A 15943-nucleotide genomic window follows, 5' to 3' on the forward strand; every position below is an offset into this window, starting at 1 on the left:
GTGATGTCTACCAAATTGGCATCGGATAATGTCTACAGTGAAACATGTCAGCTATTTGCAGCAGCCATCGACCAGGGGCGTAGCACCACATTTTGGGCCCTGGGTACAAACCATCTTGCTGGGCCCCCGTACCAAATACCATAGTGATACCAATGGGTGGGATATTTTGAAGAAAGTCGGTAACCAAACGACTGATGGACCCCATTGACTTCCATAGTTGGAAAAAAAAAATACTATGGAAGTCAATGGGGACCAGCAACTGTTTAATTACCAACCTTCTTTAAAATATCTTCTTTTGTGTTTAGAAGAAAGGAAATCATACAGGTTTGTAACAACTTGAGGGAGAGTAAATGATGACAGAATTTTCATTTTTGGGTGAACTATCCCTTTAAAGTTTAAATGTTTGCTATAACAATGTACCCATTTTGCTTATTTCCTCTTAACAATTAATTACTAATTACTAAGTGTTAAAACAGGCAATTCCACTAAAAGCTCACCTTGTCTCACTGTCACTGCTTTCACCTGGCCAGGATGAGGGGCCTGCTTCTGCAGGGTCTGAAACTGAAATATATGGCTTCAAATGGTTGTTAAAATATTCTTTATTGTCACAATACCTTTTTTAAAGTGTAGGCTAAGTACAAGTTAATTAATTATTTGTCTGTTTAAAATAAATGCAGACTATAGAATCACAGGGTACACTAATCGCCAAACTAGACATTCAGTCTTTGAATTACGTTTTAAAATGAGTCATTTTCAATCATTAAGATGTGCATTAAACTGAGAACAATCCTGTACTTAATGTAAGAGCGTGCGCGAGATAATTAGCATAACAATGTGATAAAATAGGCGCTAATGATCTGTGTTTTCGCGGGTGTTAGATTTTGACAATGGAGGGAAATATGCAGTGTTTTCAGGTAAACTTCTGACTCTGGGGAGAACTGCAGCAGAAGAGGAGACACGCTGCACAGCTGCCTGGAGTGGCACTGTGTTGAGCTCCCAACTCCGCCTCCGTCTGCTTTTCACTCCCTGTTATTTACCCAGAAATATTGTTTGCTCGCTATGTAGGTTGTGATACTATAAAGTATTGGTATATTATTAAAATAGGGTACGAAGTACCTGGAGTAGATATTTATGTTAAAACAATGTCAATGCTCGATGATGCATTTGGAGCTCACCTTTCTTTTAAAAAAACTGAGTAAGCAACTGCTTGCCCTCATTTGTCTTTCTCTCTTTAATCTTCTTTTTGTTTTTGAGCCCCTGATTTCCCTTTCTTAAGGAAAGACATGACTCTTCCCCTGTGTTCCTAGTTCATATCACGGGTAACTCCATATCCTTTCCATAGGTGCCAACTCTCGTGAGGCAAATACGCAACTGGAGCATCAAAACAAGCCCAATATTATTAGATTATTTATTTTCCGCATTACCAGTTATAACCAATAAATGAGCCTGCAACATATTAAACTGAAACCACTCCTTTATTAGAAAAGGATAAACTGATATTAGGAATAAAAAGAATAAAAATAAAATCAGCAAACTGCAACCAAGCGGAGGGCATGCACTTTCCTCATCTCCGATCACCTGTGAGGCTGGAGGCATTGTTTATAGAAATTGAAATACGTGTATTTCTGTTGATCATAGCAGGATTACAGCATCGCGCGAGACGCCTGCACATTGAACGTGATTTTTCTCCAATGAGGGGGATAAGGGTGTGGATTCACCGGAATGTTTTGAAGAATGTTACACCACAGCACTCATACGAATGCACTGATTGGCTATATCTGTGAGCAGACAGTGTCAATCAATGTATTGGAGATTGAGAAAACAGCAACCACCATAGATTTAAAGAAAACTAAGTTGCTTGTCAGATTTTACGAAACAAGCAACCATATATTTTTTAATAAGCCCCTCCAAAAAATACGCAACCTGCAACCCGTGCTGTTTTAACGCGACTTAAACAAAAAAAAGCCAGAAGTCGCGTATTATAAGCGTACTTGGCAACTATGCTCCTGTCTCATTAACTGATTCCCCACAGGTCTGCAGCAGAAGCACCTGACCTGCGGGTCATACCATTGATTCAAGAGGGGTGTTGGGGCCCTGCACAGCATGAAAATGACTTTTTTATACCAAACCAGTGCCTAACTACAAGTTTAGTTTTGCACAGGGACTTTTTTATTTGTACATAAATTCTATACAAATGTTAGTGCATGCATATTTATGTACAGAAAACTGACTTCTAACTGACTCCCCCGCCCCCAACCTGGGTACTTGGTACCCTTTACCCCCCTAGTTCGATGCCCCTGCCATCGACCATTGCATTTTCTAACAACCCCACCCTAATTGTTATCACTTACTCACCCTCATGTTATTCCAAACCTGTTTGGATTTTAACTTTGGAACACAAAAGAAGACATTTTGAAGAATGTTGGAGTTTTAGTGACCCTTTACTTTCATTGTATGAATGAAAATACCCTCTCTTGTGTTCTACATAAGAAAGGAAGTTCAACCACAAATTCAACATCCAACCCTAAATATTTTATATGTTACCTAACCATGTAGTCATCTAGTGACTTCCATACTTAACTCAAATGCAATCAAATTTGGAATCTCAGAAATATTATATAGCACTTGTTTTCTTTCAGTGTTTTCTTATTTAAATGTTATAAATGTACTCAATATGTTGGCCTCTAAAACTCCCTCTTAAAAGCACTGCATGGGAGCCCACTGACACTCAAAATCTCTGATTTGTCCAGTCAATAGATATTAAGGAAACATCAAATGGATGTCATTGTGACCTTCATGGAGGCCAGGTCCTCTTGACCATGCTTTCCAGTTTAAACACATGGAACTCCCATGGAGTCTTCCATCTCAGCGTCTGTCTCACACAAAGCTGTCTGTATATGAAGAGCTTGTGGAATTTCAGAAAGATGTCTTTCTTGTCTCTTCCGTCTTTATTCTTCTGTCTTGTCATCATAGATCTATTACTAGAGACCATTGTGGACCTTTAATCTCCTCAACTGAGAAGAGAGATTTTTCATCCTTGTACACACTCTCTCTCTCTCTCTCTCTCTTACACATACACACACACACACACACACACACACACACACACACACACACACACACACACACACACACACACACAAAGGCATGCAGACATTCTTTACCCTCCAGGTTGACAATCTAATTGAACTTATCATTTTGTGACTCAAATGCCTGCAGGCTGGTATAATGTTATCCTGTTATCCAACACCTCTCACCAACACCTATCAAGGCACCTATCTGCCCACTTTGCTTTGAACGCCTGCTCCTTATCGGATAGATTTTTTCAATGTCTTATTTTCTAGCTCTGTTTCAAAGCATCTTTGGGGTAAATGTAGGCTAATTTGCAAATTGAATATCTCAAAGTATGCCATGGAAAAGAAACACTGACAAAAATGGGTGCGGAGGTGGCTCATAAAACCAATTATTTTTGACCCAAATATCAAGAGTAAGCGCATTTAGTGCCAAGTGCAGGTGTGTAACAGAGCTTAAGAATAGGACAAATAGGTGTAAAGGTTATTGACAGTCATAAAATTCACAGGTTTGATTGACAGCCAGGGATGACAGCACTCAGTTTTCTCTACTGATATACAGTGATCTTCAACCTTTCCACTTTTCCCTTGAAAGTTTTTTCAGGAATTCTCATCCCTTGTGACCACTGTGGCAATCTTTGCAGCTGTTGCCCAGCACTGCACAGCTGTATGCAAACTTTTCTCACTCATCCCATCTTTGTTAACTGCCTGGCGGGGCAGCCAAGACTGGAGGGAAGGAATGAGAATAAAAAAATGTGACATGCAATAACACTTTGGAAAGTAAAATTAGTCAACCAATTTGCACCTATTTGTACGACCATTGCTATGGCTCTTCTTTTTATAGAAAATGACTGTTCATTTGCTACATACTGTAAGACCTTTATTCCTTAGATGGGATCATGTAGAGCCCTTTGAAGCTGCACTGAAACTGCATCTTGGACTTTCAACCCATTGATCCCCATTGAAGTCAACTATATGGAGAAAAATCCTGAAATGTTTTCATCCAAAACCTTAATTTCTGTTACATTTTGGATCAGGATATTCTTATTCTGGAAGTGAACTAATCATTTAAAGTGATTTGTCACATGACCTTTATATGTACAATAATGTTCAGATGTGCTACTGGCCTGTAGCAGATGTTTTGTCCGAAAGCTACACTGAGTTAATTGTGGGTTTTTGTGGTTCGAAGTACTGGGTGTACTTTGTGGAAATGGACGGGTGATGATTCACTCAGTTAAACATCTTCATTCAGCACCTGCTTGGACTTCATTTATAAAAATAAAAAAAAAGCACCACTGACGTTGGGTGTGTCCAGTCTCACTAAACCCCCACCCCACACCATAACCAGTGTTAGGACAAGCCGTGATTTGTGACAGCCAACAAGCACTATTCAATGCCAATCAGCTTGACATGATTAGAGTGAGTGATAACAATCAGTGACTGCCAGCTGCAAACCAACGACCGACGTGTCTGGTCACATCTGTTCCTTGTCACCTCCCTCTGTCCTCCCCTTAATATTTTCTTTTAAATGCCATTTCAGCAGATAAGGATTTTAAATATGCATGCAGTTTCTTAGATACTTGTTGGTGTTTTTTAAGGTTACAATCTGAGGTGAAGTGGTTAGTTCATGTCACAAAAACCTGGTTAGATATTTGCTTTTCCTCTGTCTCTTTAAATGGGCTTACCTTTCATGCTTATAATTCAACTTTCCTCAATAGTAACCAGAATGCTTTTGTTTCGTTTCTGGTCATTGCTGTTAGAAAATACCAGTGTGGCACATTTGAGCATTAATGTCAGTAATTATGTTGTCCTGTAGTCCTTCCAGATGTTTTTCCAAACAACTGTTTGAAGATCTTTGATATAAAGCAGAACGCACAGTACAGTGCCCACACAACTCCTGGGAACACCTGGTTCACTTACTAAATCCCATCATCTCTTCCCCCATCGCTGTGACCTTCTTCAACCCTGTTTACAAGAGACTTTGATTCCTGACCTCTGACCTCTAACAGACTGGCACATCTGGTCAGGTGTATATGAGCATTTGCGCTGTTCTCAGGCAAGACATGTGGATATGTGACCGTACACACAGACACAGTGATTAGAGTGGTGCTAAAGTATTTCTAAAACAACCACCTGTCAGTTGGCAGTCTGCAGTGGGACAAAGCAAGCAGAAAGTAATATACAAAAGAATCATGGGATGGCTTTCATCTTTTCTTTTCAAGCTTTTGTTTGTCTGCCTCAGGCCACACTCAATCTTTTATTGTCTTGTGTGTAGCAGCAAGTTATGAATTTTCTCTTTTCCTTGTTTTTACAATTCCACTCTTTAGTGCTCTCCTTGTGTTGTAGGATTAGTTATGTATCCTGACTGGAAAACACGAAGGGAACTTGTGGACATTTGTAGGCCTTTCTTCACTTCTTTTAGGAAAGTTAAGCTTCTCTGTCATATTTGCTAGGCCCTGATTCTTCTGAATGAACACTTTTTTACCTTAAACATTTTTGCAAAGAAAAAAGAATAGAGGAAGGTGAACTTCAGAAACTGCTTTGGTCTTCTGTTCTTTCTTATCTTCTTTTCTCTCGCCGTCCTCCTTCCCTCCTTTCTCTCATTTCTTCAGTACCCGCCCCTCGCTTATTCATAGCCCTGGGTGTCTTTTGCCATCAAAGGAGGACTGGCTTAATGGTGTGTGGGTAAGTCTGTTGTCAGTCATTCACCCTGCCCATGACAAAAAAAGGAAAAAAGAAGTTGGTTTCCTAACAAAGGACAGGTCCGACAGAGAGATATTTTAACCAGATCATGGCCCCACTGCAGGAATCTGTGAATGGGGTCATTGTTTTGAAGGAGACAGAGGGACAAGGGGGAAGGGAGGGTCAGTTTTTCTTTTCACCTATCTTTCTTTTTTTGAAGAAGTAGTTGGAAAATTTAATAAAAAATTGTGTCTGCTAGTTTAGCATCTCCTGTCAAGGTAGTTGCATCCTTTCTGTGTGTGAGTATAATGTACTTAGGAGACTATACTGACACTATACTTTAAATTTATTTAAAAAAATAAAATAAAATAAATAATAATATAACATAACGTGTTAAAATTATTTACGCATTTGACACACTTGCCCTATCCCAGACCTATGTGGATCATCTGCCATTTCATACAGTCGATTGATGACTAATATGAGGCAGAGCAACAACTCACTGTGTGATGGAGCCTAGAAAATATCCCTAAAATTCAAGATATGGGGCAAAATGCCCTGTTTGAAATGTTGTCTTACATCAAATAGTTAAGAATCATCTTATACAACAGTTCATTAAGAAGTTAATATTGTGTTATTTTAGACACAATGTTGTCTGTTTTGCTCAATTTTGCAAACCAAAATATAAAGATAAATCAGAACTGTTCATCCAAGAGCAGCCCACAACAGCATTTCATTTCTTAATTCATGTTTGAACGAATTTGGTGAACATTTGTCACTTTGAATCACTGGCCTATGCTTTGACTTTGAAGTGGCGCTGCACAGAACGATCGGTGTATGACATCAAAGTACCACGAGAGACTTTTGTGGTACTTTGATGTCACACACAGATTGGTCTGATGGTGATGACCCGCTTCAGGTCGAGCACTCCTCTATTTATCATATATTGCTGCCTTTATTTCTGTGATATTCATTTAAAAGAAATATCTTTAAATTGTATAGCTTATATTTATATATAAATACATTTACTTGTTTTCATTGATGTATTTTACAACAATAGAAAGAGCAATGTGCAACAGATTTATTCATACACTTATTCACTTTTAATGGTTCCCCAATAAATAATGTTATTTCACTAAATGTTTAGATTTTATAAAATTGTGCACTCATGATTTTTCCTAAATAACTTTTGCTGCTAAATTATCCACTAACCTAGTTTATAATAGTATTTTTGTCAGAGATAATGATTTTATATATTTTTTTCCATCAGTTATCTTTCACTGCAGCGAAGTTGTCTATGTTTAGTAGATCATTTTTAACACACAAAACAGTGACGATCAGGTCCACACACAGAAGAACAGACATTTTACATTGATTAAAGAAAAAAAGATTAAATAGAATATTAAAATAGATTATTAAAACCAGCCATTGTATTTGTAAAATTATTTAATGAACCGTAACAAGAACTTCCAATCAACAGTTATTAACCAACCTTAACAAATGTGTTGCTCATTGTTAGTTAATACATTACCTAAGGTTAACTAATGAGACCTTATTATACAATTTTAACAGGTTTTGCTTTAGCTTAGGGTAGTTTGTAGTTAGCAAAATTAGCTGTATATATATATATATATATATATATATATATATATATATATATATATATATATATAGGACCCAAAGTGGCCAAGAAAATATCCCCCACACCATTACACCACCACCACCAGCCTGAACCATTGAGACAAGGAGGGATGGATCCATGCTTTCATGTTCTTTACATCAAATTCTGACCTTACCATCTGAATGTAGCAGCAGAAATCGAGACTCATCAGACCAGTAAGTGTTGTATGTTCAGAGATGGTATTCCGCATACCCTGGTTTTAACAAATGGTTATTTGAGTTACTGTTGCCGTTCTATCATCTCTAACCAGTGTGCCCATTCTCCTCTGACCTCTGACATCAACAAGGGATTTTTCGTCCGCACAACTGCTGCTCACTGGATAATTTCACTTTTTCTGACTATTCTCTGTAAATCCTAGAGATGGTTCTACACAAAACATATTCACGTGCTTGTATGTGAAATCCACTGATGTTTGGTATCAGATATCACTTGATACTTGATAACTTCAGTCAGCTCGCCTTGGCTACTGCAATTTTCCTTTCTGTATATTTACAATAAAACGAAATAGGATATCAAATACTACTGCCTGCTTTCGTTTTCATTTAAACATAATAACAGCTGCAGAAATGTACTTAGTTCAGGGATATGTGTATATATACAGCCATTACAATGAAACAAAATATTATATAAACTTATATTTTAACATATAAGTAAATTGAATACAGACCAAAGATAACCTGTTATGTTTAACCACTAAAGAGACATCAGAGCCAGCGGCACATATCAGAAAGTCTAGCCGAGGTGAGGCTGCTTCTCGGCGGATAGATGATCACTGAGCTCATGTCTCCGAGATCGGCGAAACACATTTTTAAATAGGCGCTGTTAACTACATTCTCACTTGAAATACTTTTAAAATTACTTTTCATGACACAATAACAGTAATATTTTGAAAATGATCCGAATAAATGGTGGTTGAACTCAACCAGTGCTGCGTGAACTCAACCAATCAGGATGTTTAGCGCTCAAGTCCCGCCCCCGAAAGTTCCGGAACTTTGAAAAAGTACCACCTCGCCAGCAGGGACTTTCTGAGGGGCATTTTTTTACCCGGAACTTTATTTAGTTCCTGGTTCCTGCGGTGGAAACACAACGAGAACCAGGTCAAAGTCCCTAGTTCCTGGGTAAAGTTCCTGCGGTGGAAACGCGGCAAATGTGTCCTTCCAGCCAAATGGAACTCATTGACTCACAGCAAGTTCACAGCTTTCCACCACAGCTGAATCAGCTCAGATAAGACAACTGAGAACCAGGGTGTTGGTGGGGGTGTGTATTAAGCCAGCTCAATGTTTACATTAAATAGGAGATGAGAAATTCCTCAACATAATTTAATCAAGGTTTACAGCAGACACACACACAAGTGGTCTTGCACTACAGTCACACAAGTACACTACAGAGTATTTGAGGCTCACTTATGTGTAGTCTTACACATACGTTTCAGGTGATCCCTCTGGTAAAAATGTCCAAATAAGATCCCACTACTGTGAGACATCCTTTTTTTCTATAAATAGCAGTGCTGATAGGTGAGATGCTTGCTCAAAACCTAGAGTGTGCCTTCGGAGGAAGCATTTTATTTGAAATAAAAAAAATGTTTTAACCAAATTGAGTGTACCTTTCAGTGCAAGAGCTTATAAAAAAAAAAGAAAAATGGTGAATGCAATTATTAAAAAGGCGTATTCAGTAATTATTTATTTCCGATAAAACACTGTTTAAACGTTTTTTCCATTCTAAATTTATTCACTAAATGTATTTTTATTTAGCAAGGATGTATTAAATAGAACAATAGTGACGGTAAAGAATTTTTACGTAAGTGCTGTTCTTTCGAACACTATATTCATCAAGGAAAAAAATGCATTATGGTTTCCAGAAAAATAATAGGAAGCACGATAATTTTCAACTTTGATATCAAGAAGAAATGTTTCTTGAGCACCAAATCGGCATATTACAATCATTTCTGAAGGACCATGTGACTCTGAAGTCTGGAGGAAAGCTTTGTCATTGCAAATAAATAAATAAATAAATAAATTTTAAATGGTTTATTTTAAATTTTACTTTTTTATCAATTAAATACAGCATTGGTAAGCATAAGAGACTTCTTTCAAAAACATTAAAAGTCTTACAAATCCCGAACTTTTAAACAGTGGTATATATTTCATTCAAAAACTGATTATTTTACTCATTAATAGTAGTATTATTAGTATTGTTATTATTAGTTTGTGCTATGTTATCCTATAGAATTAGCTGATCTGAACCTTTAGCATTAGCAAGCTGTTTTAACATGCAAGTGAAATGATTTTGTGGCCAAACATGAATTTATTTTGTAATTTCTGGTAACCATTCATGACCTCATGTGTGGAATTCTCTGCTGAATGGAAAAAGGAAAAGCTCTTCCTCTTTTTGTTGCTTGCTGCTTCCACTTCAAAGAGCCTTAATAGCATCCCAGGGCTTAGCCTTGGAAATCACAGGCCAGAGATACGAGGCCAATGCCTCACCTTTCATCAGTGTGATTGCACATAAGTGGGTAATGTTCACACCGGCAGCAGTGGCACTGGCTGTCTGATATATGCTCTGGATTGACTCTCACTAAATGCCAGAGTTCAGATAAAAACAAATAGTTGCAGCGATAAAAATAACTTTTTCTATATATTACCATACAATTACCTGATCGTGTTGCCCATAGCTCTAGTTATAAGGGTTGTGCTGGCTGTTTTGGTCTGGCTGTAAAAGAGTCTGAATGTGAAAGCTTGTAAGAGGCAGCAAAAGGTAAATGCTCAGAGTGGTGAGGAATGATGAGTCTTAACTTCAAGCATGCTTAACTTACAATGTCAACATTAGCTGAGGAAAAACCTCAACCTGATCTGGATGTAGTCATCACTCTGGCAGTAGTGTAAAGGTGTGAGCAGGATCTATTCTGGGATCAGCAGTAAAGAATTAGCTCTGTAGTGTTAAAGTACATGCTCAGCTACCTTCACCCACTATTGATGTATTACTATTGGATCATAGGAGTCATAAATCTGTGCTATGCTCAGCACTTGTAGAAGCTCTGTGAGACACTCAAACACAAATTCTGAGGGACCTGTTAAAGCAGTGTCCTGAGGTAGGCAGGTGCTTGCTAGATTAGGGTGTAGAGCTTCTGTCCAACCCATGCCTTCAGTGAGCGTGCCAAGACTTCCGTGTACAGGGCCCCAAACCAAAATATCGAGTAAGGAGCCACTGGCTCCTATTAGAAAAAATTACAGGCACTAAATTATTTTTCTAGGTGCCAAAGAATAAACTTATTTCAATCATACTTTCATGTGTTTATGTCTCATTATTTTCTTGAATATACACTCTAAAAACTGCTGGGTTGAAAACAACCCAATTTGGGTTATTTTGACAACCCAGCGCTGGGTCAAAAAGGGACGAACCCAGCGCTGGGTTATTTTAACCCAACCAGTTGGGTTATCATATTTAACCCAGCCTGCTGGGTTGCCTTTTTTATGGTTTAAAATGACTATATTGCAGGGTTTAAAAAAACAGAGCGGGTGGTTTTTTTATCACTGTATTTCAGAAGGAAAACTACTGTATTTAGAAAATGTTCGATATCATTTCGCATGTGCTTGATAAGGCAGCGTTTGTGAGCTCAGCGCCGCTCTGCAGCCGTTACCGGAGAAACCTACCTCTCCCGCTCTTAGCGCCTCCTGCTGGCAGAAAATAAACTCGCAGAGTGCAGCCATGTGGGGAAACAATGCATTTCTACGTTAAAATTAACCCAAATTGAGCTAGGCATTAAACCTACAAATGTTGTTCATTTTAAATATCACTTTTACACACAAATAATAATTACCAAAAGGAAAATATTTATTAAAAACAAGAGAAAAGTCAAAAAGTAACATGTTAGAAGAAATGCAGAAAAGGATGGCATTAACAGCTACAGAGTTCATAAAGCATTGAACATTTGATGAATATAACTTAAGATCAAATTGGACTTTGTTCAATTGTATATATTGTATAAAAATATACGAAAACACATACAATAAATTTACAATTAGTTAGTTTTTTTTCCAACTATTCTGGCATGACAGTACACAAATAAATCACAACATTAACTTTGATATTATAACATTTAACAGACGCGTGTGTGTGTGTGAAAGAATGTGAGCAGGTGTATGAATGACAGAGTGTAAACTCTTCTACTAAACAACACAGAAAAAGCATTTAACTTTTTTTTTTTTTTTAACAAATTATACACTTACAGTTTGTTTCATAGTCCATTAATACAGATCATGCATCACGGTCAATTTTCATGATCTCTTTAGCATAACTGATGTAGTCATGAAGAAGCCCCATCAGCACAGCATGTGACATCTTCTACATCATCCAGGGCAGCGTCCTCCTTTAAAACCACCGCTGTTTAGGGGAAAGAAGATTCTCCTCTCTGACCAGCATTCATCCCAGTCACCGCCTGCTCTTCATCAGTGGCCTAAGAGAAACAAATTTGAAAAAATTAAACATTTAATTAAACTATCCATTTTCAGGTAGAGGTGTATTCACATCCGTAAGGATAGGTAAATAATCGGTTTTAAAGTTTCAACACTTTGTGCGGTTGTTTAATGTATCAGTCCACCACAGCTCTCATGAAGTCTATAATGGCAGCACTAGTGTGAGGACATGCGATATTGTTTGAATAAATATTGCTTTCAGAAAGCTTCTTTACTGAAACATTAAAACAGACATGACATTCACATACCTCACAATATTCAAGTACATGGAGGGCTGCTCTTCAAACCGTTAGTTCACCAAATAATTAAAATGTTCATAATTTACTCTCCCCATGTTTTTCCAGACTCATACAAACTCTGTTCATTTTTTGGAAAACATATGAATATATTTAATATTCTCTTTTTGTGTCCTCCATTGCTGGTCTGGGAGACCAATATTTTATTTTGAACATACATGTTTGCTATCATATAATTTAAGATGTATTCATATATAAATATCAGAATTTACTTCTACAATAACTCTATATTTATGAAGCTTGAAAATACTGATTATCTAAACTATAAATGGATTAACAAATATTATGAGAAAACTAAAAATATATTAATGTTGTAAAGACAGACAAAAGTCTTATAGGTTTGGAATGACTTGAGGGCAAGTAAATGATTTCTGTGTGTGAACTTTACCTCTAAGAGCGCAGACCAAGAATAATGACTCTCCAAATCAGACAACTCCAAAGTTGGTTTGATTTCTGCAATAAAAAACACAGACATCAATGTTCTTAATGAAATGAGCACGTAATCACACTGTTGTTGCATCAAAATGTGAAGTAAACTGGCAGGAGACAACAGAAAAATTTATTTTCTAAAAATAACTTACATAAAATCTCAAGGGAATGATGATCTCCCATGTCTCTTGCTTTTAACATCTACAAAAACAAAAAACAAACATTATTTTACTCTTAGTAAAAAAACAACAACTGATAACATGAAATTATGAAGTTTACTAGCCTTAAACGATCCTTCCCTTTCTTCAGAAGAAGCTGAGAAAACCACCTCCTCACACAAGCAGACTTGTGTGTCCTTAACTCCAGTTAGTTTGAGTACTGCAAAGAGGGGCATCAATGGTTTCAATAAAATATTAACATATACATACATACATATATAAAATCACACTGTTTTTGCATCAAAATGTGAAGTTAACAGGCAGGACACAACAGAAACATAATTTTTCTAAAAAAAAAAAAAAGTAATAATAATTTAACTTACACCAGTCTCAAAAGAATGAAGTTATCTTGTCTCTGGATTTCAACATCTAAAAAAAAACACACACATTATTTTAGTCTTAGTAAAAATAAAGATAACTTGATGTTATTCTGAAGTTTACTCTCCTTAAACCGTCTGTCCCTCTCTTCAGAAGAACACCTCCTCCTCATCCTCACACAGGTCTGTGACTCCTCACACAAACAGCTTCTGTGTCTTTAACTCTCAGCGCGAGGACAATGAAGACAGGAGCTGGACAAGTCTGAAATATTACATGTAAAACATACTTTTAACAGTTACCACTTCAACAGCCTCTAAATAATTATGCTAGTCTTTACTACACAATGCCGTTTCCTTTAGGAGACAAACATACATTCAGTTTAACCGCGAAAAAAAAAGACAAATTCACATGAGCGTAACCGTGACCATAACCGTCTGTTAACGCCTCAAAGAGAACAGATAATGTAAAATCTTATGTAAATATGACAAAATACATTCACAGACGTTATATTAAAAGTAAATCCTCCGTTCAGTAACGTTACATGAGGCAGTTAAGACCTCCGTGTCCGAGGCGAAAACCGCGTCCGTTTTTTTTATATAACGTTAGATATAACGTTAAGCTCCTTTGTTTCCGCCTTTCATAAAACCTTCCGCCTTTCATACAACCGGGTAAACAATAAAAGATAACTTTACATTTTGAATATTTAACGTTACTTACCATAGTCTTTCACTCGCTTCTCGCTTCTATCACGCTGAGAAAATGGCGGCTGCTCGCACTGGAGAGACGTACGATTTTGACGTGACGTGCGTGCTCTCCTTCACATCCGCGTCCTCAACCCACCCCCGCTGGGTTAAAAAAGATAGTTATTTTCAACCCAAACTTGGGTTAAAACATCCCAAAGTCCTATCCAACGGCCTCAACCCAGCAGTTGGGTTGAAAAAACAACCCAGCGTTTTTTAGAGTGTATCAGCATTTCGAAACTGTCTTGTAGATGACCTGGAAAATAAGGTTCACTTAATGTGGGAACTAAATGTCTTTTCAAACTTGAAGCATATAGTCACAAATATTTGTTCATGTCTCAGAATCTTTACAAATATCATGGACCAAGTTTGCTATAAAATAAATGTATTTGTATTTAATACTAGGACTGCCTTTTATGCCTTTGTTCTGGGTTTTATTTTTTAGCTTGTTTACTGTAACACCTTGTCGCGCAGCTGCTTTTAGGCGTTGCTCTGTATGTTGTTATAAGTCAGAAATGACAAGTAGGCAGCTTCCTGACATAGAAACTAAATGGAGGGCATTGGCCTAATTGTACTCTGTTCCTAATAAGCTTTCCATTGATTTATGATTTGTTAGGATAGGACAATATTTGGTATCGTACAACTGTTAGAAAATCTGGAATCTGAGGGTGCAAAAAATCTCAATATTGAGAAAATCGCCTTTAAAGTTGTCCATATGAATTCTAAGCAATGCATATTCCTAATCAAATATTCATTTAAAATATTTAATATAACTCTGATTGTATAAGTCTAAAAGAAGAAAGTCACAAGTGTTGGGCATTAACTGTCACACTGTGTGTGTTGCGAGGAACAAGGAAACACTGAATGCACAATTTTTTTTTTTATATCAATAATCCAAAGGGGTAGACAAGAGCCCAGGACACACATGGGTAGACATATAATCTCCAACAAATATGAACTCAAATGACTGGGGTTTTAAACTTAGGATAATTGATGAAACACAGGTGGATGGAATGACTAAATAAAACAAGGACATGGAACACATGGGGAAGAAATTAGACACACCTGGAAACCAAATAACCATGGAAGACAGAAACTGGGTAACGGGCAAAAACACACATAGACAAGTCCATAGTTCTGACAGTTCCTAGTAATTTAATTACTGTAATAATAATACCTTTTCAGTAACTAGTAGTATAACCTATTAACTTAACTATTTTAGTAAGAATATTACAGTTATCATCCCTAAAAAAGCTTGCTTAGTTACTTTTGATGCCTCAACCCGCTGATTTAAAATCCAACAATAAAATAATTTCTAGATTTATTTTCATAATTTTCACACCTCGCACATGCATGTGATGTCTATAATTACTATAATTAAAAATCTTTTTGGAAAATTGCACAATGGAGAAATTACAATAAGCTTCAAGCTACACATGACAATTAATGAGATTAATACAACACTTCTATCTGAATGTCACTATCAATCAGAAGTAATAACTTCTGACTGCGATCTAATGTGGATTTTGGTCAAATGACGAGGCAGAAATATGTTGTAAGCAACATTCTAGATTAGGAATTTTATGTGGAAGATACACAGTTACAACTTCTGTGGGGAGTGATAAAGTCATGCACAGTAACTAGTAGTGTAATTAATTACTGTTGCCGGAAAGTAATAAGTAACAAAATTACTTTTGAAAGAAGTAAATAGTAATGAGTAATATATTACATTCTTTGAGTAACTAGCCCAACACAGAAAGGCACACCTAGTATGAAAATCAGGTATTTTTTAGAAGTTATCTATTAGAAAAAGAAAGCTGCATTATAGCCTAATGGGTGAATCCAGTTTGAAATTAATATACAAAATCATCAGTTTGCTGAAATGGGTAAATCTGGCAGTAATCTTTCAATAATATATAAGTGTTGCATTTCACTCCTAAACCAGCAATTAAACACTATATTATGCTAAAGGTTGTAAAAGACCATCGAGATATTTTGCACAATTTTTGTAATTCACCAGGTGTTTAGTGGTCTAC

At 36.8% G+C, this 15943-nt stretch overlaps 1 protein-coding gene and 1 long non-coding RNA gene across 7 annotated transcripts in view; one reads left to right on the forward strand and one right to left on the reverse strand.

Annotated features, from left to right (window-relative positions):
* LOC127961635 (collagen alpha-6(IV) chain) overlaps positions 1 to 15943 on the forward strand; it is a 90338-nt gene that overhangs the window by 21058 nt on the left and 53337 nt on the right. The window lies entirely within an intron of this gene.
* LOC127961638 (uncharacterized) lies at positions 11245 to 12910 on the reverse strand. Its single transcript, XR_008154481.1, has 3 exons — positions 12784 to 12910; positions 12591 to 12655; positions 11245 to 11887 (listed from the first exon to the last, which is right to left on the reverse strand). It is a non-coding gene; the product is annotated as an uncharacterized LOC127961638 (long non-coding RNA).

The sequence above is a fragment of the Carassius gibelio genome, chromosome B7, assembly GCF_023724105.1.
Source record: "Carassius gibelio isolate Cgi1373 ecotype wild population from Czech Republic chromosome B7, carGib1.2-hapl.c, whole genome shotgun sequence".
NCBI classification, from domain to species: Eukaryota; Metazoa; Chordata; class Actinopteri; order Cypriniformes; family Cyprinidae; genus Carassius; species Carassius gibelio.